Source organism: Passer domesticus, chromosome Z (genome assembly GCF_036417665.1).
Source record: "Passer domesticus isolate bPasDom1 chromosome Z, bPasDom1.hap1, whole genome shotgun sequence".
Taxonomy (NCBI): domain Eukaryota; kingdom Metazoa; phylum Chordata; class Aves; order Passeriformes; family Passeridae; genus Passer; species Passer domesticus.
In genome coordinates, this window is record NC_087512.1 from 58,413,232 (window position 1) to 58,436,147 (window position 22,916).

Below are 22,916 nucleotides of genomic sequence, written 5' to 3' on the forward strand. Positions count from 1 at the left end.
ATGGGAAAACTGAATAAATGTTAGGGTGGCATAACAGTTTTAAGGAAATATTTGAGTCACTTATCAGTTTCCCTGCCCTAATGGCAACAACCTTTATAATACTTTGAATTTGGCTAGCTTCTCAAGCCAAAACTGAGCAATGACTGTTAAGCATATGAACCTTAACATGGTTCAGCTTCCTACCAGAGAAATTAAGTAATTAAACATAAAAGATTTTCACATGTCCTGAGACACTGAAATTCCACAAAATCTGCACAAACCTTTGTAGTCCCATGGAATCTCTGTCTGCCAGACTCTCAAGCTATTTGATAGTATTTTGCTGTATGATAACACCTGCTCAGGCTTGAAAATTTTGATTATAATACCTTAGATATTTTTAAATTTATTTTTCACTATTAGATCTTGTATGATACAACCAGCCACTGAAGTTGATCACTGACTCTCTAGAGATGGAAGGAGTCTCAGACAGACATTACTTTAAATTTAGAGAATATTACTGATTTCTATATTACTGGTTTCTATGTCTGTCCTTTTAGCTCATACCAACATGATAACACATCCACCACTATTACTGAAAAAAGAAGTCAGATAAATGTTGTAAGTAGAGTTAGTACCTAATGTAGACTAACAATTTTGGAAAAAATCAATTACCTTTATGTTGTATGATTATTTGGATCCTCAGTGTACCCCAAAATATTCCTTTATTTCCAGCTATAGAAGCTGGAAAATGAGATATATTATTTCTGTCTAGAAATAATTTACCTGTGGTGTTACACCATTTCAACTAAAACTATACTACCACAAAAAACAAAACATTGGTTTTCTTATAGGACAAATCTAAATACATAACTCATGTTTAATTACCTTGATTAGATTTTTAATGCAAGTTCAGACTAGTATACCCTTCATTTGGTAATTTATTTCTTAAAGAGGAATGATGAGACACAGAGACTTCTGCTTTTCTTTTGTGTGTACTCAGTTCTAGAAACACATTTTTTTTACTTTAATTCCTGACCTTTCTAGAAATGTCAAAAATTAAATATAGTTCTTCTGAAAACATTGTGGAGAGCTGCCTAGCTGATAACAGTTCCTTCTTTTTGTATGAATGGTAATATGATAGATATGAGTGCAAAAACTATGAAACTCCCTGAACACAACTGCTTGCCCAGAGAGAGCTGTGGGCTTAAAATGAAGAGAAGGAAGAAGAAGTGGGAAAAAAGCAAGGGAAATATATCAATCTTTACGATGACCATGACAATTCAAAAGTCTTCCAATCCCACTCAGATATATTTTTTCCCCCAAGGCCAAAAGGAGATTAAATGTACATAATAAGGCTAACAATAAAAAAAGAAACCTCACAACCACATTTCACTGCAGAGAAGTAAGGAACTACCTCTGAAATATGAATACCTGAAATATGCATCCTTTCTAATGGCAAAGCTCATAAATTAGGAGAGGCTGGTGCTGTTAAACATACAAAATACAGACAAATTACATAGCAACACATGAATTCAGAATGGATTTGCTCTGAAAGAAGGAAAGACAAGTACAGTGGCAGTATAGCAATGAAGCAGTTACAATTGCAAAGAATTTACAAACCACTTGATAGGAAATTAACCTTGCACATACATTGTCTTGTGCCTCACGTCTGCTATTCTGCATGTTCAGGATATAGCATCTGTTGGAGAAATGGGAGGTTCTGACTACAGAGAAATAATGTTTGGCCAGTATGTGGACATATCTGCTAGCATTAGCCCACCATACATCATTGGCTGGAGCTACCTTCTGGCTGCATCTTGACAAGAAGGATCTCTATGCTAGATGATACAGAATGGATTCCCACTGGTTTGGAACTAGGAAAATGCATGAACAGATGAAAATGCTTATAAGAAAAGAAAGATAGGATGGAATTTGCTGTGTAAAAAAGGGTAGAAAAGTGCCTCATGGGAGCAAAAAATTTGTCTGAAATAACTGGCTTAAAAATCTATTTAGGAAGAAATTTGCTGTTCTATCTTAGTGGAATATTCTATACATTTTATGTTGTCTTTAGTGGTTAAAACCAGACAAATATTAGATATATTTCTGTTAACAATATTCAAATGAAAATAGAGAAAGAGAGAAACCTAGGGTATACAATACACTGAAAAGCTATGTTGTGATATAATAAAGAGATAAAAGAGCTGCAACTTTGTATCAGCATTACTTGCAAAGATATAAATAGCCTCATCTAATAAAGTGTGCTGCTCAACCACATCATAGTTTATATTTAGTGTTTGAAAACTGTGCTAGGTAGCTAATTCATACTTTCCACATGAGGATTTGATCTTCAAATTTTTCCCAGAATTGGAGTGTAACAGCTCTCACCTCAAGACTTGTAAAAGAAAAATTTTCTACTGAAAAGGATGGTGTTTACCACAGAGTACACTTGCTACTCTGTGTAACTACAAAAGCCACAAGTGAGCATCTCACCCTACTTACAGAACCTCAGGTATAACCACTCCACTAGCACTTGCAGCTGGATTTATTTATTTCTTGCTTGTATACAATGCACTGCATTTGGCAATAGCCAATGCAAAAAGTCAACATCCTTTACAAATATCAGAAAACAGACAAAAGATATTCATAATTTGCAGAAGGAAAATATAGTGGAATTTTCTGGATCGTCTCCATTCTACCTTCAGTGAGCATTTTGTCTAATAGGATCACTGGCAGCATTGCCCATCTTACAATCATACAAAAAGCATGCTGAAAAAGCAAAAACCATAACCAATACAAGGATAGATTAGCTAAATCTTATTGTGGCTATGAATGTACATTATGTGGTTATGAATGTACATTATGTTTTTGCAGCAATGGCACTTTTTGAGCTCTATTGATAAGTAAGATGGTTTCTGATAAATTATATCCTTAGAAACAGGCAGCTGCGGTGAAAGTAGCAGGCAGCGTAATTTAAGGAATTGTATTCGGTGTTGGGATGTAAACATGTGTGAGATCTGCTCCCTTTTCTGCCAAAAATATGTAATGTCACTTCCAAATTTTTAGTCAGTTTCTCTGTTGGAAATCTGGGGATAAGGAACCTGTGGATTTGCCCATGCAAATATTTTGAGAACAAAGGACAGTGAATATTTATTATGCAATAGAGAAATTCTAAGGGCTATACTTCTCATCTGCCATAATCAATGAGTATATAAACAAATAAAGAACTTAGAATACTAAAAATATATATAAAAGTAATATTGAGGGCTAAAATTATGATCATAAATATATTGATATCTATATTTAAAACCACCAATTTCAGAAAGTTACAGTTACCTTGCATACCTAATGCATTATATGTGCTTATCTGTGTTGTCGTAGCTCTATCAAACTTTGTGCTAATCTATATCTTCTTGAAATAAAGATATTTGGCAGTACTGTTGTATATGGTCCACCGTGGTACACAGCAGATACATCAGGTTCCTGTTTCCTTCTCTCTCTTACAGCATCCTAATCAGCATAATTAAAGCTTAGTTCATTTGAAATCTCAGATGGCAATTTGTTTTACTTTATCCCACTGTGGTCTTTTTTAAAAGAGAATTAAATTTGATCTTCTGACAGCAATTATTAGATGATCCCAACTGGCCCCAATTAAGACACATGGCTCACAGGCCTCAAAATTCAATAAAGTGTCAATCCCTGTCTTTCACATGTATATCTCCCTTTACCTTGTTTTATTTTCTTAAAGCCAACTAAGCTCATGTTAGCAAGCACAAATGATTATCATTTGTAGATTATTTCAAGATAAAATGCATCACTTTATTTTCACCAACATTCTGAAGTAGGGCCAACATATTCAAAACCATCATTTTGAAATCTGTCTCCAATTCACCTATCTTTAATGATCTTCACTGTGCTGCATATGACCTACATATGCTCATTTTTAAATTACTGCTGACAACAAGCAGTGACTAGAGAAACATATTAAATATCCATGGTCTTAGTTCTACACTGCTTACAATTCTCCTTATAGTAGTAGATCTCTTCTGTAGGCATTTCCACGTGGCTGTCACCTCTCTACTGCAGAAATTCAAGGAAATATGATGTTCATGTAAATTCTGAGGTTAACCTTTTTAACTCTAGTTTCCGATCTAATTTTTCCACACATGTGCGGTGACAATCTGTGAAGAAATATTTCAATGATTTTATATAAAGGCAGGTAGCCCCAGGATTTGGAACTCATTGATTGTGTGGTACTCCAGGGAAATAGCTAAATTAAAACCACCCTCACGAGACTGAAGTTGCTTCCATACACATCTGGTTCTTGTTCTAAACTCTAACACCTGCTTGGAAATTTAACCTCTATCTTTTCTCTGAAGAACAAATGGGACAGATTTATCTAATGCCATTTGGTTTAGGTCAAAGCTGAGCTGTGCAGTGTTCTGCTAAATTAACTGCAGTGTAATTGATACTGTTTGACACAGTTTTATGACCAGGTTGTTTTCTCACTATTAAAAATATATATAAAATTGCATATTTCTGCACATTCACCCTAAGTACAGCTTTGAGTAAATACAGCACGCATTTTTCGTCCCAGTATTTCTAATGAATTACTGTAGAAAATACAATAAGGTGTCCAAAGGTCATCAAAGGATTAGGTACCAAATAACAAATGAAACAACTTCCATTGTGGTATTTTTTTCTGAATTTCCTTAATTTATGTACTGAACATATGTAAGCATGATTTTCTTTAATACAAAAAAGTAAGAAAGGCACTAATTTCAGTGCAAAATTCTCTTTACTAACAGGAAAATATGCAACTTTATGTAAAACACCATTAGACACATCTCCTGTAGAGCTGGGAAATACACTTTTTTGGTTTTGGTAAAAATTAAAAAAAGTTAAAGTGAGGCTAACCACTTCTCAAGTATTTTTTTTTTTTTACTTGCAAATATTACATTTAAGAATTAGAAAACATTGGCTCCAAAAAGCTGCCAGCATTTTTGCTTCTGGAAATGCTCTGTGGCACCAGTAAATTTTAATGCAATAAAGCTGAGAGAGAATTTCTAACCAGGCATTGAAATTTCTGAATATTTAAAAAAAAAAATTCAGTATATTGTTAATTACTTCTCATTGTATTCTAATAAGCCCATACAATATATTAATTTTAGCTTTTTTGCTAAAACTAGCAAACCCTGTAACAGATTTAGTGCAAAGAGCTGAAAATATCCTGTGGGAAAAACTCAGTACAAAGATCATATCAACCCAAATCCTGCCATTACTCAGCACTGCAGTGATGTGCAGATGTTTGTAGTGGTTTAAGGAGCCAGTGGGGGCTGGAAACTCTACATACTCAACTCCAGCATGATTGCAATTGAACCTCATCAAAGTAAGAGCTCATAATTTGTCACAGAAAACAGCCAATTAACATATGTTAGAAAAACGCTCCATAAAGATAATATATGATTAACGATCCAATGCAGCTGTCATAAATCAAGTCTGCATTTTAAAAAGAAGTATTAGCCTGGGTTTCTCAATGTTTACGCTGACAATAGAGACTGTATTTAAAAAAAAAAAATCCAAAGAAGAAGCCCCTAGTAATAGTCCTCCAGTCAGGTTGGAGTTAGAGTTTGGAGAGATCCAGCACTTTCTGCAGTTCTAACTGTTCTGCTATAAGTAGTTGAGACCCTTGTCAAAACACAATGACTATTTTGTTTTAGTGCTCTTTTAAAATGCAGACCTTCACTGTGAGTGAGGTGGCCTTCATTGATATACTTTGCTGTCAACACAATCCTCTTAAAACACATTTTGCTACCGAACATATTGCTACCAAAAATGCATTTTAAATATATGCTGGCCCCAGGGCCAGCGCTGTGATCCTGGCTATTGAAATGCATAGCCCTGAGTGAAACTGCATTCCAGCCAGTCCTGTTATTTCATATTTACACTGCAGAAAATGAAATCTGAATGCTGTCTGCAACCATAATTTTTTATAAAGAGAAGGATTTAAAGAAGTTTACACAAATATATGCATGGAAAGCATATATGTTAGCATATATGCTAACCCGTTGCTTTATTAAGACAGAATACAGGCTGTGATGCCTAATTTGAACAACTATCTTTACTCCACATATTTTACACAGCACCATTTTAATTCTTGAAATACTGCATAAATGAGCTGCTGGTTTTCCAGAAAGCATTATTTACTTTCTTCCTGTTATTATTTAGGATCCTATGTGGTGACTAGTAAACTCTGACGTGACTTGAATAGTACCTTTTTTGTATGTGTGTGCATATATGAGAGTGTGTTTTTCTTGACATGGTGTTGTAAAAGGAAGTACTTCCTTTTTTCTGTTTAAAAGAGATCCTAAAAACCCAAGGTTTTGAAACTCAGTAGTCTGACTGGACATTAGTCAATGTATTTTTAAAAATGGTTAACTCCTATTCAGGTATATGTTGTCAAAAATAGACAAATTTTAGTTGGTGCTAACGAAGAACAGTATAATGGCAATAGTAAAAGTGAACTGAAATGAGATTATTTTTAAGGTGCTTTTCTCACCTTTAAAGTCCTTCAAGGATTCAGAAATGCTGTTTCCATTAATCTTACAGGCTGGAGTTTCTGTCATCAGCACAAAATTAATTCTCTTAAACGAGAATTTGTTATATTGTTACTGAATTATCTGGTGACTACAAAGCTATGGATTCACAACCGCTGAATTGGCTAAGACTTTTGAATATGCTAAAACTAAATATGCTGAGAGGCCAAAAAGAAAACCTAAGTGTTAAAATCTACTGATGTAAGCAAGACTGTTTCAAAAAGATCAAAAGCACTGGTATTTCTGAGCCATTTATGTAGACCACAAATGGATAATATTGTCATTTCTCACTATGTTACATTATGATAAAAAAAGTCATTATGAATTACTGCCCCTTTTGACAAAACATTGTGAATTATATTAGGGTAATGCTGCCTTTTTTTTTTTCCCCCCTCAGGGGAGTGTTCATTGATTCCTAAGCAATCAGTAACATTTTTGATTAAGATTTCAGAACCAGCTGAATATCCCAAGGCTTCTCTACTACTGAAAATTCATGATTTTACTGTCCCCAATTAATGACAGTAAACTATGCAGCCTCAAGCAAAAGAGAATAATTTTAATTTTGCAATTAACAGAAAAAAAGACTGGCCAAAATTCATTCCATACCTACTCAATTGTTATGCTTGTAACAGAAAATTCACTTTTGGCTCTAGAGACAGTTTGAGGTGAGTAATAGTATTCAAAATGCAAAACAGTACTTTACAAATGATACAATAAACAAGAGTGAGATGAGAACTGCTTATTTTTTCGTATACTTTTTTAGAATGAAATCATATTTTTTTGGATAAGACTTAAGGTTAGCATGTCTTCCTGTTTATAAATCTGCTCTAAAATATTCTGCTAATGGTAAGAGTAGAATAATTGAAAAAGGTTCTTAATTGTATGGCAATATTGTGTCAGAGGGATATCCTAGGTTGTAAATTTAAATTTCCTCTCTTTGTAGGTAATACAAAAATAATTTCACAGCTAGGTCATGCATAAATGGCCAGTAAATATCAGTGCACTGCTATTATCAGCAAATTTTCCAAGAAAATGTATCAAATTGTTGTTTATTTATCACAACATCTCCAGGTAAGAAATTTCCAACATTCTCCTTTATATATCAGATATAACAAATTATTCATGATGAAATATTGTAAATACATTCTTCCTGCTATCTACCCATGTTGTGCTGTAAAAGTGGAAACTATCTGAGTCAGTAACAGCTTCTACTAAATGGAAATGTCAACAGCATGCCATAATGTAATTCAAGATGTTTTTAAAATTATTTCAAAATCAGAATGTTTGCAAACAGAGTTCGTGAAAATAATATCCCATTTCCTGATTGCTTCTGTGCATATATAATTCTGTTGGAATCTTTCTATTCGTTTTTACAAGCTGAGACTTTGGAAAAAAGTTGAGAAATACAGTATTAAATGCCCAAGACCACTTTAGTATCAAAGCTACAGATTCCAAATGGCCTTAACCCACAGATCTCTATGGCATTATCCCATTTAAATGAAATAAAAATATGCTGGTGCTACTCAGTCTCTACAATAAGTCCACTGGTTGGGTCTGGAGAAGAGAGATGAGTTGCCATGATGTGAAAGGCTCTAAATCCTCACAGATAACAGTGGGGTTATACAGTAATGAAGCATCACAAATTTAAGCACAAAACATTCAAACAGAAATATTCATCATCATCAGCATCATCATCATCATCATCATTTCTTCTTATTCTCCATGTGCTATGTTAATACAAAAGTTCTATTCTTGTTACTTAGAAATTAACACTGAGAAAATAAATGGCTTCATTCTGCAATTTTGCGTGAAGCCACTACAAAATACTTTTAATGTGTTCAAGAATAAATTAGGAACTTTAACAATTACAGCTTTTGCTGTTAAAATTCCTAAATTACTGAGAATTTTGGGATGAAGTTACTGGGACACTTTGAATACTTTAATCATCCAACATTTTCCTATACCAGCTCATGGATTTACTTTTCAACACTAGCACCCTGGGACACGAACTAGCTGATTTGTTTCCCATGTTAGAAGATCTTGTTGCTCAATTCAAAAAAGCCATTTTTGCCTTGGCTCCAATAGATGGAAGCAAATCTCTTGGTGGAATGTATGTTTAGTGTGGTTTTGGGGCTGTTTTTTCAGCTTGAAGTCTTTACTTTCTTATTTTTTGTTTGTTCTCTGTTATCCTTTGATGTTAGATTCCCAGATAATTTGTTCCAGTTCACAGAGCAGTTTCCTCAGATGAAAAACATGTGTTGGTGAGTCTGTAGCTCCTGCTGAAATGTCTTGCAGGGATAAATCGAGAGTACAGCAAATCTACATGAGATTGTTTCTGGAAATCCTACTGCTGCATGATTCTGTAGAAATAACCTCTGACAAGACATATGCAAGAATTCCTGGTATGAATTCAGATGTATATAGACTGGTAGTTGTCATTTTACTGTACAATACCTTGTCTGCTAAAAAAAGCATGGAAACGACAAAGTGCATATTTTTTCAAATTTGATTAAACATTGCATCACCCGTTTCTCTTCATCAGTCAAAAATCCACTGATCATGATTTACAGTGTCATGTCCATGGTAGGCTGGTTTTAGATAGATTTAAAGCATAAAGTTTTAAAACCACAGCTCATTCTGCTCAGCCTGGCTTATCTGATAAAAAAGCAGAAAAGCAGCAAGAACAGAGTCTGGTGCTATCTGGAACAGACTGTAAGGATACTTTCAAAATTAAGTAGGCTTTGCACCTGCCACAGACAAAGCATATTCTGCATCAAGACAGATATGCTTACAGGAGAGTAGTAATTGCTTGTTTCCTAAACCTTTAGTCAGAATCATGGTCCGCTGCCATGTAAAATGATGAGATAAGATGTTTGTCTTTGTAAGACTTGTCAACCTCAATTAAAGAGGTGTCAAATGCTCTTAAAATACATGGTGTATGGTCACCCTGATAAATGGATAATACATTTCCCCAAGTTACTACAGTCAAACCAGCATGTGCTGTGATCCTGTTGATTCTCACAAACTATTCAGGGTCAATCAGGATCAGATTTATGTATTGCGAATTCTTTAGAACAAGGACAATATCTTCCTATAAACTCCAACAGTGCAAAAAATAACAGGTTAAATGATGGGCCGCCAGTCAGAAGACTCCACACCTGTATAGGTAACAAAGATATTTCAACAATGATGTTTTAAGGCACTATGCTAACAGTAAAGAATGTGTTACTAGTGAATTACAACCAAGATCCTGATTACTGGGAATGTTAAAGATAATTCGATAAATATTTTCATATGCCTAGCATCCTGGCCAAATTCCAACCTGGGTCATTGTTCTGCCATACAAATTGTAATCCAGCTGAAAAATAAACTCTTTGCTTTTTGGTTTAGATATATTTCATAATATTTTGTCCTGTTTGAAGTATTAACACTTCACCATGGCTCTGCTTTCAGAATCCGGTGAACTAATGGTAGTCCTTGCTCATATTTTGTTTCAAGTAAGTTGTGTAGAGGTCTATTTCAAATGCAATTAGAGAGCTTGTATATGAGTGGGAATTTCAACTTATCTGAAGTGAGCAAAGCCTTTCACTTCTACTTTTCTAGAAAAGTAACACAGAAAAGAGATGCTTATAAGAACTTACTTTCCAATTAATGAAGATTAACAAAGACATGAACTTTTGGCATCCACCTCTCCCTATTAATTAATATCTACATTCTGATAAAACTGATTACAGTATGGAGTTTTTGGAAATACCAATTTAAGGATGACTACAACAATGCTATGAAAGAAAACAATGGATTAATCCTAAAGGAATGACAACACTTCATTCTTGAGCATTGTCTGAATAAACCTAAATTGTCTTTCCAAGGTTGAGTCTTCATGCAGTTTTGTCAAATACCAATACTGATTTTGAGTAGATTTTTAATGTTTGATACTTCATATGCCTGAAATATATGGCCTGTAACTAATCAATTAGTCTTCAGTTTTCCAAGATACAGGTGGTAGAATTCATGCATATAAAGTAATTCATCATTACATTTTGGATTCTGGTTTGCTGTATGAGATTGTAGTAATATATTTGCTTATATATTAATGGAGTTTTCTCTCCAAATTTTGGCCGTCTTTCAAAAGAAATTGTGAAACTTTCTACTTGACAGGGTCAAAACCATTTTGGATTACAGTAAGACGTAAAATTACATGGAAACAGGATATATTTTGAGCCCGGTCTCACTGAAAGAAAAGTAAGTTGTGAAAAATATGGTACAACATACTCAGTACATTAAGATCGTTAGTAAGAAATTGCATGTATTTTAGTCAATATCTATTGTGATATTGATTTTTTATAAGTATTATAAATTTGAATCCTTTGTTAAGTTCACAGTGAATATTAACATAAAATGTCATATTGGTTTTGACTACTGCTAGGCTTTTTACATTGTACTGCAGAAAGTAGACCCAGTGTTACAGCTGTGGGGTTTGTAGCTGTATAGTAGGATTACATGTCATACACATTATGAAAGCAAGATGTATGAAGGGTAAATATGTCCATTGCATAGAAATAATGGCTCATACCATCAGGGCTGTGCACCTACTGGAATGTGCAGTGACTTTTTTTTCTTCCCTGTTTATGGAATAATGATCAGTAATTAGTTCTACATCCTTTTTCTCTTCTGTCAGCTAGGAAATGAAAAAATTCTTAGTTTGCATTTTAGGAATGACTATGTAGTCTCTCTAAAAATCCGATAATATTGTAGTATAACATTTTTCTATTGCTGTCTTCAGTAAGTCTAAGATTTTTAAAGATTAGCAGAGCCCTTCAGAAAATACATTCTACAACTGGAGTTCATTTTTAATCTCTTGCTGCTCACCAGTGATTTGATCTGAGGTTACAAACCGGGTTGATACCTTGCTCAGATTCCAGCTTGAAGTCTCTGTTCTGACTTTTTGCCTCCATACACATGCATCTTATTTCCCTTTTGAAGTCCTTAAAATATAAATACATTAGCTACATAGAATGAAAGAGAAAGGGAGAACACTTTGAAAATGTGCAATAATGTTCCAATTTTATATATTTTAAGTAAAACTGGAGTTTAAATGAACATTACATCCAATGTCCTGAAGAGATGAAGCTTCCATTAGAATAAAAACAAAGAACTTTAAGAAATTGAACAGCTCTGACCTATTCAATCATCTGACTTTTCTGGTGTATCTAAGTACATCTTAGTATCTAAAATCATGTCAATCTCATGGCACCCCTTATTTTATCCTACCTTCTCTGTGAATTTCCTTTGATAAAAGAGGAAAAGTTCATAATTTTAGTTCATCTTAAATAGAATAAAAATATGTCCCTGATGCCATGTTGTTAATTTTAATGCAATATTCCATCTTTAGATCACTAAGCAACAAAATCTGAACATGTCAAAATTAATGAAAAAGATTTCAGAAGTAACCTTCACTTATGCACTTCATCAAGTGCCAGCATACTACAATGAGGACTGAGATCAAACGAGAAAGGGAGAATTTAAATTCCTGAGCAGATGCTAGTCCAAATACATTTGTGCAAGATATGAAGAAAAAAGAAAATATGTATTTGTTCGTTAAAGGAATGGCCTTTTTGTGTCTAATATTTTAATGAAATTCTTAAAATTCATCCTCTCATAAAGATTATTTGTGTAATGCTGCCAAGGTGAGGATCAGCCTGAGTTATCAGCCACAGACTGGTAAGTCCCAGACAAGAAAGATAAGCTGCCTTTTTCTCCATTCTGTACTGTCTAACAGCCAGTTTCTAACTGCATGCTTAAAACCAGGTAATCGAGTAATAGTTTCCCTTAACTCTGATAAATTTTGCATTCTGACACATTTCTTTTTTAATTGTATAAATTCATACACATGTAGGGCATAAATCTCAGAAAAGTTACTTAAGTAACAAGAGGGGAAAAATATGAAATTTTGTCATTCTTTAAGGATACTATTTAGTGACCTCAGTGTGAGTCTTCTTCTAGAACAAAGTTGCAACCAGAATTGAAACACATTATCTATTATTGAATGTAGTAGCTTTACACTTCTGATTTTTAGCAGTGTTTTGGGGAACACTGAAACAGAGGAATGTAATATTTAGCAATGATCTGTAAAATGTGCTGTATATCTTTCCCAGTAATTGATCAATATTCTCACTGTGAGCATCCAGCATAGCATGACTAAGAACAAGTAGTGTGTTAATACTGGTTATTCAATCTCTGAACTGTAACAGAGCTAAATACTAAGTACTAAGAGCTAAGTACTTTGAATAAAAACACATTAACACACCTCTTTTACCATTTTGTATCTAGGGAGAATAAATCATAAGCAAAATAATTAATAGTATTCCATTATGCCACAATAAAATTTGCTCATAGGAAGTAAAATTTAGGATGATCTAAATGCAATGAAGTTACTTTCAGGTATGCATGTCAACTTCCTCTATTTTAGGGTTATTTTTTTTCCCCTGAAATTAACTAATTTGTAAAATTTGATGTAAGAAGAAGAAACCACCACCAACAACTATTTTTTCCCACTTTGGACTAGCATTCATTTAGCATCATACAGTCTAGAAAACACTCTGAACTGTGCTCATTTAAATCAGATTATTTCAGTAACTTGCACCCATGAGATAGTGCAAAATTCAAAGGATTTAAAATCATTTAAGAAGACACCATCACTTCAAGCAAAGTCTTAATGGGGCAGCATTTTACTTGATGAAAGTAATTGTGACATTTGTACAAAATCCAAAAATAGTAAACTTGAACAAATATTTAAGTCTTTGCCGTACTGTGACTTGTAGCTCCAAATCTACAAGCATGACTGTATATGACTAATTTGAAGCACTTAAATAGTTTGCTGAGGACTGCAGAACTCTTCTTGTACCTAAGGTTAAATACATATGTAATGGTTAATATGAATAAAATCACAGATATTGCTATTGTACCCTGATAAGTCAAGCAAGCCAATGTGAATCTGAAATCAATGAGTATGTGAGAGATGAAAAAACAAATCCTTCATGCAGTTAACATGGAGTTAACATGCAAGTTTTGTGCATTCAAATACAGTTCTGTATTCAGGTGAAAGCGGGTATTATCAGTACATGGAACAGTGTTTAGAGTAACTTGGTAAAAAGTGTCCCAACAACTTCCATAACACTTCAGGTAATAAATTATTAGACTGAAATTTCCAGATATGGAACAGAAGAAAATAGATTATGTCTTGTACAAAGTACTTCATAGAGGCCCACAAGTGCAGAATCCATTTGACCTCACTGAAGCCATTAACATTTGGCATCTAGTCTAAGCTTCTTCAAACATAGCCTTATTACTTTATCATCAATGAGGAAAATCAAGCACCATACTAATGTAGCTGTAAGTATCTCACTATAATTACAAGAACAATAATAGAAATAACAAGATGTGCAGCAAGATGAGCAGAGAAGAGGGTTCCTTTCCATCTACAGTGTTGTATAGCTGGAGCCTAATGTCTTACAATGCATAATAGGAAGAAGAAAGGGATGATTCCTTGTAAAGAAGAGGAATAAAGATTCCCATACAAGTTTTAGAATTACATTAAATGTAAAAACAGCTTATGTATTGTTTAGTAAGCGATCACGTTGACAAGTTAACACAAAAAAGTTCATGCTCTTGACATGAAACATGACATGCCATTAAGAAGTCACTATCCATAACTACATCAGTGGTATGCTCAGGCAAAAATAAAATTTGAAGGGGAATAAGGGAAAAAGAAAATTTGACAGAATACCTCCAAGTACTAAGGAGAGGAACTGGAATAAATACAGTCCTAATAAAAATTACACTGAACAATAAGAAATACATAGAATATATGTTTAATTTTAATGTTTTCTGATAAGTATGAATGGTTCAAGACAGATTTCCTGGAGAAGTTCAGGAAAGCCTATCTTGGCAAAGAGCATAATTTGGCAACCTAAGATGTGATGATGTGATTCCTAAAATATGCTGTGGGGGTGGTTGTATCTGTCAATATGATATTTGTGGAGGACTTTTTGAAAATAGCCATGATCTGAACAACTAAGGATTTCAAAACTAAGGCAGCAAACTACAAACAGCTAACTCAATCTACAAACAGCAAACTCAAACAGCTACATCATAGCAGATAAAGTAAATAAGTGAAGGTACAAGGCAGAGGATTGTACTTGCTCAAGACAGGATGGGAGTGTGCATTCCAAACAGGCTGCAAGTGACAGAACTGAGCTGCTGGAAGCCTTTCTAGGAGGGAATTACAATAATCCTCTCCATCAAAAAGGCATCTGCTGCTGCTATTAGGTCATCACAGATAAATAAGGGCTCTGTCTGCATCAAGCACACAACTGAACAGACATTTTTCAATCTCATTCACTGCAGAAATCTCCACAGAGAAGACGGGGATGAACTGGATAATAAATTTTTACTACAATTTCTTACTGTCCTCAAATCCCTAAGTCAGACTGTAGTGATGTGTAAAAAGAGTGAGAACTCTTTTAAAGGAAAAAAATACATGCTGGCAAGATTTGTGCTTTTGCTGTGGCCAAAGCAGAGATAGCTGACAATACGCCTGCTTTCACCTGGCCTACGTGAAAAGAAGAGCTACATTTGTGGAATCCTTTGTGCAAGAGTAACCCATCTTCTTATTGCTCATACTGGGACAAAATCTTTGATATTTAACATTCCTGCAATACCCATGAGCACTCACGTCATGACGTGATTTTTGTGTCTGCCAAACTAACCTTAAATGTCAGCATTTTATTGTTACTTTGACAGCTTGCACCACAAAATTGTTTGCTTCTACCAGAATCCCAGAATACTTGAGGCTGGAAAGGACCTCTGGAGATCATCTACTTCAAATCCCTCAAACAAGTACGAGAACTAGCATGTGATTTCCTCATGCTTTGGCAAACTGAGATTTTCTTGCATTTACATATGTTGAATTGGCCTGTAAACTGAAAACATCTTGTAAGTTACAGCACACAAGACCTCCTTGTGTTCATAAATTACAAAACACTTAAATATCAGAGAGTTTGATTCATCAAGCTGAATTAACGTAAAAAATACTACATGCATTTTTAAAACTTTTTTCTGGTAAAAGTTACATTTTTGAAAGAATATCAGATTGTTCACACTATTCATGAATTATTAGTATTAAAAATATTAAAATTAGTATTAAAAGTATTAAAAATAAAGCACTAATTAAAAATCTGCCCCCAATGAACAGTAAGTAACTTTCTTAAAAAAGAAAGCTGATGTGATATAGTTTATGAAAATTCTGGTAGCATGATTATTAAAAGCAACAGCTTGTACTCCTGTAGCCTGACTGAATTTGAAAGAATGTTCACAATGGAGTGGGGGAATTAGCTGATGAACTTCCATCAACTATAGCAATAGCCTTTATGAATAATTCAGTATCTGCCCATCTCCTGTTATGTCTCTGCAGCTCTCAAATGACAAGTGTAATTTTTTTGAAGCTTCTGAAAAAATACACTGATTATAAAAGAATGTATATAATAAAATTTTCTTTCCCTCCTTTTCACTTATCACCTATAGACACTGGTGAAGTTTTACAGCAAAAGTAGAAATTTTCAAATGGAATTTTTGGAGTTATGCAGCAGGTCTACAGAAACAGGTGGGAAAAGAATTCAGGCCTTCTGCTAAAAGTTTGGTCCTTTATCTTAACACAGCCACATAATATATTCATATTATTGTGTCCCTGAAACCTCATTTAGATCAGCTTTGTGCATGTACAAGCTATGACATTACACTTTCATAACACCTATGGCTTCTACAGACAGGAAGAAATTTTCTGCTCTAAATTTTTAGAATCTAAAGTTTTTTGTAATGTTCTGTGTGAAAATTTCACACTTAAAGATGCCAGAACATGTTTGGTGAATATTCTGATATGGATAAGAGTTTCTCTTGTGCTAGCAAGACTTCAGTAAATGGAAAAAGAAGCTTAAGGACATAGCAATTCAAGTTTCCATGTGCAAAGAAGCCTGTACCACTAGTCCAGTTTTAGGAAGAGAACTGGCTTTCACAGAATATCTTCTTATACTTCAATTCAGAATAAAACTGTACAAATCTGCTTATATTTTTTTTTATTAAGCAAGATAGGTAATAAAACCAAAACTGGATAAATTTTACTCCTTCAGAAAAAGACCTTGCACAGTCACCAGGCCTTATTGCTTAAAGGAAGAGATCTCTCAGATAAGCTTGTATAAACAAGATGACTATTTTTCAGTGTTATTACATAACAGTGGGTATTTAGGGAACGAAAATACTAGCTTAATATAATGCTGAAATGCCTGGTTTTCTGAGAAGCTCCTGCATGCAGAAATTCTGACTGAAACCTGTAGTGGACAAAGTCTTTTTGATGATATAAACTTGCTGCTTTGTCTTCTTTTTTTCCCCTTATTATTTCAAAATATAGAATATATCTGTCTATAACCCAGCTTCTGCTTATAGGAAGTGTACTCTATGCACAAGAGAAGAAAAACTCTCTGCCTTGCATGCCCTATATAGAAAAACATGATAAAAATTAAGAAAGTACTGAAGATTTGAAAGTGATCCTGTTGACCAGAGATTACATGTTCCTTAAACATCTGCTTTACCTTCTTGTAATTAACTGTTTCTTTTCTCAGCTCCAGAAATGCCCTGGTTCTTGTCATTCAATGAAATATTAGGATCTTTCAGTGCTTGAATTGCCCAGTGGGTCTGATACAGGCCTGACTTTAACTGGGATGCACATTGAGCTATGAATAAGAGCTTTCATGCCTGGAATTTTTCTAAAAACATACTGAAGAGAGAGGTTTCATTCTATAACATCAAATGTATATTTCTACACAATAGAATCTACACAATCAGAAAGATAAAATATATGTTATGTTTTCACCTACTTATATTTGATATTTTCACACTTAAGTTTTCAAACAAATTAAAGTGGAATTATAAGACGTTCAAAACAACAAAGCTATCTGTTCATTCCTATTTTTACATTTTTTAAATAACAGAAATAAAAAACTGGAACAGTGACGGAGACAGTGTATTTGCAAGCTTAACGACATTGCCAATTAAAAAAAAATTAAATGGTATTAGTAGCTTTGTCAATTAAGCTCAGTATAAGATTTAGAAGTGTTACCACGAAAGACCTGCATTGTTGTCAGTTGTATTAACACTGTCAACAATGCAGAAAAGGACACTCAAAATTACAGTATTTTTCTTCAAACTAGTAAATTTATAATTAAAGTACTGTCTATATTTTTGCCAATGACAAATTGTTAGAGAAACAATATAATTGAACAAATAATTGATTTTTGTACATACATTTTTTTGTGTTGAATATTGTGATGGGATTCAAAATTAATAATTTGTATTTGTAATCTTGCACTGCATAGAGATAGACACAACTTCTGGGATTGGTGTACACCACAGCAATTCTGTGCACTGTGTAAGATTTAATGGTCATCTCTGTCTTCATCCAGACAGTCCCCTTCTCTCTTAAACTGTGTATAAGTATAATTTTTTCTTGAGTAATGTGTTTCTCCTGCATCCACAGGCAAACAGATTAAAGAAATGGTATGGGTATTTTTATAAAGAAAAAAATTCCCCATACCAACACTCCTTTCACCAGGGGCTTGAGTGCTAGCTCCAGCTATCATTACTGGTGAAGAATCATGCTCTATGAATAACATATTTTGAAGGTCAGCTCACATGACAAAAATAGTTTGTTTCTGCTCATGAAAAATCCACATCTAGCCTTACACAGGGAAAAAAAAACCTGCTTCAGCCAACTAGAGAGGGTGGTTGTCCCATTGGAAACATGCTACTGGCAGGACATTGGAAAAAGCCCCAACTGTTCTACTTCCTTAACAGCAAGAAAACATAGTCTTATAATATTAATTATATCTTAATTTTCCAGTATATAATCATACATACAACTGATACCTTTAATTATATTCTCAAGTTATTTAAGTTACTGTTGAAGTGTAAGATGGAAATATACACAAGATTTACTCACCTGTTCTATAAATTGGCTTAACTCAAGTTACACAGATATATGCATACTATCACTTAAGTATTAATGTTTATTCCTGAAACATTACTGGGAGACTGAAAATACTAGTCCCTGTTCAGTAGTGATGAAAATAAATGGAATACAAAACTCCATGTAAATTAAAAGCTGCAGTACCTGTGAAAAAAGTAGCTCTCAGTCTATTGCTTTTCTGCTAATCATTTGACCAGTTCTCTTATGATTTTGTTTATTTGTTTGTTTGTTTTTTCATGGAAAGTTATCTGCTATGTAAAATGAAAAAAAAACCCTGAAACACCCTCTTTATTTCATACCTTCTTACTTATTAGATATCTACAGCAGAGACGAGCACTGATGTTTGAAACAGAATCTGAAACTGCTTAACATTCAGAATAAAGGTCTATATAGTAAGTCTTCAGTTTTGGAATTTATCATTTAATTCGTCCAGTTCGGATGTGTATAAATTTCATCTTTTTTACCATATAAGATTCCATGTAGGATCATAAAATACCAGGCAAATGGTGTTGAGATTCTGGTGTTTAGCATTTAAATCTAAAAGCAATGTATTGCTGTACTAAGCTGCAATTAATTTTATAGGCTTTTTAAATTAAAATTTATTTTTTGAGGGGGAGGTTTTTTGTTTTTGTTTTTAATAAAGAAACCATAGTCAATATGCTTAAATTTTAAAAAAAAAATCACAGCTGATAGGTGACATAATGAGAAAATGTTACATTCTGAGGTCTTTAATTTGGTCTTTACCATCTTTCTGACACTTCAGAGAACTATCAATTCTCAATATCAGCGTATAAATTCTACTCTTTTAGAAATGTATTAAATTATTCCTTTCACTTCTTGCTGCCCAAACAACTAAGAGGTGTGTTGCAATCTTAGTCTTAAAAGGGTAATAGCTAAGTTGTAACGATATTTCTGGAGTTAAAACTGAGCCTAGCAATCAAGACTTAGAAGTAGTAAAAGAAATCATCTGACTACCCTATTTTCTCTGTCTGCTTTTTACATTATATGTGATAACTGATACACTGATGCTATTTGTCTCCTAGAAACGCCCACATTAACAAATTCCATCCTAAAGTAATTTTAGGACTAATTAAAAAGTTCAAATTCTTTCCAGAAACTTTGAAGGTCTAAGTTGTAACAGACCTTTCCAAAATACAAGAATACTCTCATAAAAAAACATGCAAACAAATTGAAAATAATGCAATGAGAAACAGGGGTTACAGTGATCTTTAAGTTCAGCCTGTTTATAAAATCAAGAGAAATTAGGTTTGGTATTCTTACATTTATTTTTTTATATCAAAATATGCCAATATATAAAAAAGCACATATAAAGACCCCACTAAAAAAAATATTGTGTTTTTGACCCATAATTCAGAGGATTTTAAGTTAAGATCAATGGAAGAAAGAATTTTATTTTATATAGTAACTATATATATATATATATATATATATATACAGTTATATATATATATATATACAGATATATATATATAAAAATATATATATATATATATGGAGAAAGAATACCACGTATTTATGGACTGATTATTTTTATGAGGTCTAATTGAAGAGACATTTTGACAGTTTTATTTACAATTTAAGGCATACTCAGCAGTATGCATTCATAGTGTGAAAACTATTAATATTTATATAAAAAGCACACACACATGCATATATACACACACACACACGTACATATGTTTAAATATATGTACATGATCATAAGAAACAATTTTACAGAAAAAACACAAACCTAATTAATGTCAGTCTACCACTGTTGCATATTTCCAGATAGCTTTTTTAACATAATAAACTATCAATGATACAAAATCTGCAACTAGGTGAGGGACAACAATGTGAATTCAGAGTTGTAAGTATATAAAGGCATTTCCCAAAATGAAATACTGTTTAAAAATACATCCTAAAAATATAGGTCAAATTTACTTAAATATATTTAATTTATGTTAATGTATATATGCAGATATTTCAAAGCCAGCCAAGACACTAGGCTCACTAAACTAGTTTTCAATTTGGGGAATTAATAGAGATTCTAGCTGTTAAAGAATTTTTCTTTTAGCTGTAGAATAAAAAAATAAAGAGGCCAGAGCCATCAACCCGTCCGAACAAAGTACAATTCAAAGGAAAAATTTAGGTCAAAATAAAAGAATTACAGGTAATATCAGCTTGTAAACCAAATTCTGTTTTTTAATAAACATGTAGAATGCCTATACGTATTTAATATTAGCAGTTTTTTAATGGCTTACACTGTAAACTTAGTAGCCCAGTGTGGAAATTGCTGTTGTCATCCCTGCGTTCATTGGAATAAAGGTAGAAAGTAAAGAAGGAACACAAAATTTGAGCTGTCGATTAATTTTTTCTTTGGCAAAGACAGTGACAACACCCCATCACCTAATAAATAGTATTTTTCTGGTTAGATACCTTCCATAAAGTTTAATTACTTACGCCAAGTCTTCCTTTTGTACACGGGGAAGAAAGGCAAGACATTCATAATAGTAAAAAATCTTCATTTCTTTCCATCTATGTTCTTTTTTATTATTCTTTTTGTTCATGCTGTTAAGGCCAAAGGTAGAGCCGTTCATTAATGTGTGTTTGCACAGCATCATGCACAGGCCCTAATATATATTAAGACCTGTTACCACAATATCACAATAAATTATAACATTAAGGTTTATAGTTTTTATTCTGTAGGCAATAAAGTCAAACATTTCATTTTTTGATTTGTTTCTACTCAGTCTCTTACTGACTATAACTTTGCATGAGAAGGAACACATTATCCCTGTATATAAAATCATTTTGTATAATGAATATATATCCAGGATACTTAAGAGTGCACATCTTTGGATGATCAGGATTATTTATAAATTTGAAAATTTGTATTTATATTATAAAACTTAAAAGAAACACTATAATATTGTCTGAAATAGTTGGGAATACTATTCCCAAATTCATTTATTCCTGAATGGCCAGAATTACTGCTGCCACTTGAAACTGAGGTCTGTCAGCATTCTGTGGTGATTTCTCTAAACATACAATTGACAAATTTTAACTCTACAAAGCAGGAATTAAAAAAGCAATCTAAGATGTTAAACAAATACCCTGTTCAACCCAATGCAAAGCAGCCTGGATAAACCAAGACTGAACAATATGGAAAAACATAAAAAGAATTAATTTCTTCTCAGTTACTTAGAAAAGAGAATCCTGTATAAGTGACTACAGCAGCATGTTCTGCCACAATTTTTTCATAAACTGAGCCCTGTCAATGACAGCAAAACAGATTGTGTGCATCTGCTGGGAATGAGCCAGATGACAGTGGAAGAAACACACATGGATACCTTGGCACAACTACTAAAGAAGTAGAAGAAAAATGGACAGAAAGAAGAAGGAAGTTCTAAACTTTAATTAAAATGGATTTCTAGCAAAAGTGAAGTTATCTAAGAGTCAGTTCCTTTTCTTTAGACTGTAACTCTGTAAAAGCCACTACATATTTATAGTCTACATTGCCTTGTTTACTCTCCATGGTACTCATATGGACACTGTTACCACAGTGCTTTGGTCACAGAGAATTTACCCATTCTACAGACAGGGAATTGATGCTTGAGCAAAGTGAAAGCCCCACAGTCATCTAAAAGAGGTTCTTGAAGAGTTGATTCCACACTTCTCAAATTCAAGCTGCCATCACAGACACTAGAATATCCTTCCTCTGCTTAGCTATGCTCTCAGACAAAAGTAGCATTATACCTAAAATCAATACAAAACAAATAACCTAATACTTTAGCATTACAGGACATGAGCCTCTCACAAGTTGAATTAGCATAAATGATGATTGAGTCAGCTTTGCTATTGCTGCTTGCATCGTCTCAAATTTTACTTGAATATATGGATTGACAACCCAAGATGGCTCTAAAAAGAATCAGTGAGTTACAGTTGTCAGTACAGAACTGCCACCACAAATAGTGGTAACTATGTATTCTCACATAAAAGGAGAACCTGATCTTCAGTAATAGTAAAAAGCACTCTCCAGCTATTGAGTTTTCATGGCACCAGAAGTGCAAGCTTATTCTCAGGAAAGAATTCAGAAATTCTGATGAGTCTGTAAAATCTTTTTTCAGCTGTAAAGTAAATAACATTGTTGCCATTTTTGTTAATTGAAGACAAACTAAATACTTGAAGGTAGACCAAATAAACTTGCTCATCCCTCCCTCTCTCCCTCCCTCCCTCCCTGCCTTTTTGAAGAATATAGTGTTCCA

At 33.5% G+C, this 22,916-nt stretch overlaps 1 protein-coding gene across 18 annotated transcripts in view; it reads right to left on the reverse strand.

The window, feature by feature from the left end:
* The window catches only part of MEF2C (myocyte enhancer factor 2C), a 119,910-nt gene that overhangs the window by 83,174 nt on the left and 13,820 nt on the right, over positions 1-22,916 (reverse strand). For 2 of the 18 annotated variants that reach the window (XM_064405818.1, XM_064405817.1), the window contains exon 2: positions 21,112-21,219. The exons of the other annotated variants lie outside the window; for them this stretch is intronic. The gene's annotated coding sequence lies outside the window, so the exon portion shown is untranslated. The remainder of the gene's footprint in view (positions 1-21,111; positions 21,220-22,916) is intronic. 18 annotated transcript variants of the gene reach the window in all.